This window comes from Scylla paramamosain, chromosome 1 (genome assembly GCF_035594125.1).
Source record: "Scylla paramamosain isolate STU-SP2022 chromosome 1, ASM3559412v1, whole genome shotgun sequence".
Lineage (NCBI taxonomy): Eukaryota > Metazoa > Arthropoda > Malacostraca > Decapoda > Portunidae > Scylla > Scylla paramamosain.
In genome coordinates, this window is record NC_087151.1 from 42,160,193 (window position 1) to 42,162,692 (window position 2,500).

The 2,500-nt window shown below is 51.3% G+C and overlaps 1 long non-coding RNA gene across 1 annotated transcript in view; it reads right to left on the minus strand.

The window, feature by feature from the left end:
- LOC135105917 (uncharacterized) overlaps positions 1–2,500 on the minus strand; it is a 6,750-nt gene that overhangs the window by 3,090 nt on the left and 1,160 nt on the right. Inside the window, exon 1 of the long non-coding RNA XR_010271057.1 lies at positions 2,205–2,500. This exon is cut by the window's right edge and continues 1,160 nt beyond it. This is a non-coding gene — a long non-coding RNA (uncharacterized LOC135105917). The remainder of the gene's footprint in view (positions 1–2,204) is intronic.

Here is a 2,500-nt window from a genome sequence, read left to right on the forward strand (position 1 = left end):
AGGGGACCAAGATGGGTCCTCTATGCTTCCTCCTCCTCATCAACGACGCCCTCACCGACACCCCTCATCGCTGGAAGTATGTGGACGACTGCACCGTGGGCGTCCCAGTTTCCACCAAGAACCCGGACTACTCGCCACTGCAAGCAATTCTGGAGCGACTGCAGACGTGGACAGAGGAGAGCAGGATGACCATCAACCACAGCAAAACTGTGGTGATGCATTTCTGTACCTCCTCTGTACCAGTGCCCCCTCCCCGGCTCACAGTGGGCCCTCACCCCCTCCAGGTGGTCCAATGTGCCAAGCTTCTCTGAGTCACGGTGGACGACCAGCTGACCTGGCAGCAGCATGTCGCCAGCACCGTGAGATCCGCTACCTACAGCTGTACATGCTGCGCAGACTCAGGTCGCTGGGGACGCCTACAGATGAGTTAAGGGGGGTGTACCTCACCTTCATCCTCCCCAAACTCATGTACGCCTCCCCAGCGTGGTCCTCCTCCCTCACACACACTCAACAGCTACAGCTAGAGAGTGTGCAGAAAAGGGCGTGCAGGGTCATCCTTGGCCCTGCATACACCACCTATGAAGAAGCCCTGACCACCCTGAGTCTGTCCAGACTATCCACCAGGCACCGAGAGGCTCTGGAGAAGTTTGGAAGGGGACTGCTGCATCATCCACGTCTCAGACACATGCTGCCGCCTGACGCGCCTCGCATTGTTAAGTTTTTCCCCACCCCCTATGTACATTTTCAGTTTGTTAACTGCCTAAATAACAAACCGTTTATTATTATTATTATTATTATTATTACACACACACACACACACACACACGGGGAAGGGAAGATCTGCGCATAACTTACAAAGAGAAAGAAAGAAAGAGAGAGAGAGAGAGAGAGAGAGAGAGAGAGAGAGAGAGAGAGAGAGAGAGAGAGAGAGAGAGAGAGAGCACCCACGTAATTCACTCGGTAGTAGTTGGAGTCCCGCTAAGTGTTATTGACTGGAGTGAGGCAAAGTTTTAAGCTTGGATTATTAAACTTAAGTCACACTCACTTCCCACACACTAAAGTCCTGCCGATAATTCCTCTCTCTCTCTCTTTTTTTTACTTTAATGCTTCAACTCCAGAGAGAGAGAGAGAGAGAGAGAGAGAGAGAGAGAGAGAGATTGACATTGGCTTTGTTCTCTCTCTCTCTCTCTCTCTCTCTCTCTCTCTCTCTCTCTCTCTCTCTCTCTCTCTCTCTCTCTCTCTCTCTCTCGTAAGGGTGAGCTAACCTAAACTTCTGACCTTTCTCATTCCCTAAAGACACACACACACACACACACACACACACACACACCCAGTTTCCACCAAGAACCCGGACTACTCGCCACTGCAAGCAATTCTGGAGCGACTGCAGACGTGGACAGAGGAGAGCAGGATGACCATCAACCACAGCAAAACTGTGGTGATGCATTTCTGTACCTCCTCTGTACCAGTGCCCCCTCCCCGGCTCACAGTGGGCCCTCACCCCCTCCAGGTGGTCCAATGTGCCAAGCTTCTCTGAGTCACGGTGGACGACCAGCTGACCTGGAAGCAGCATGTCGCCAGCACCGTGAGATCAGCTACCTACAGGCTGTACATGCTGCGCAGACTCAGGTCGCTGGGGACGCCGACAGATGAGTTAAGGGGGGTGTACCTCACCTTCATCCTCCCCAAACTCATGTACGCCTCCCCAGCGTGGTCCTCCTCCCTCACACACACTCAACAGCTACAGCTAGAGAGTGTGCAGAAAAGGGCGTGCAGGGTCATCCTTGGCCCTGCATACACCACCTATGAGGAAGCCCTGACCACCCTGAGTCTGTCCAGAATATCCACCAGGCACCGAGAGGCTCTGGAGAAGTTTGGGAAGGGACTACTGCATCATCCGCGTCTCAGAGACATGCTGCCGCCCGACGCGCCTCGCCCTGTCCGTGCCACCAGACACCACAACAAAATAACGCCCCTGAAGGCGCCGCGCACGGACCGGTACAGACTCAGTGCGATTCCCACCATGGTGCGAGCCATCAATCAGTAGTATTTCCCTCCTAGATTAGTCTTACCGTTAGGATTAATGTTAAGTTTTTCCCCATCCCCTATGTACATTTTCAGTTTGTCAACTGCCTAAATAATAAACCGTTTATTATTATTATTATTATTATTATACACACACATAATAACCTTTGAATCTTTACCTTATCCGCAGCTCAGATCTTCCTTCCCTCTCCTCCTCTTCCTCTTCTTCCTCTTCCTCTTCTTCTACTTCTTCTTCCTCTGCCCACTCACGTCAACTCAGCGCCTGCGAGAGAGAGAGAGAGAGAGAGAGAGAGAGAGAGAGAGAGAGAGCGAGAGTGAGTGTTGTGTGGAATGATGCTTCGAAAAATTGAAGACGAAGCGAATCGGGTTGAAATGATACGAGTGAATGGTGGGTCGTTTGTTTGTTTGTTTGTTTGTTTGTTTGAGTGTTTGTTTTATTGTTGCTGTTGTTGTT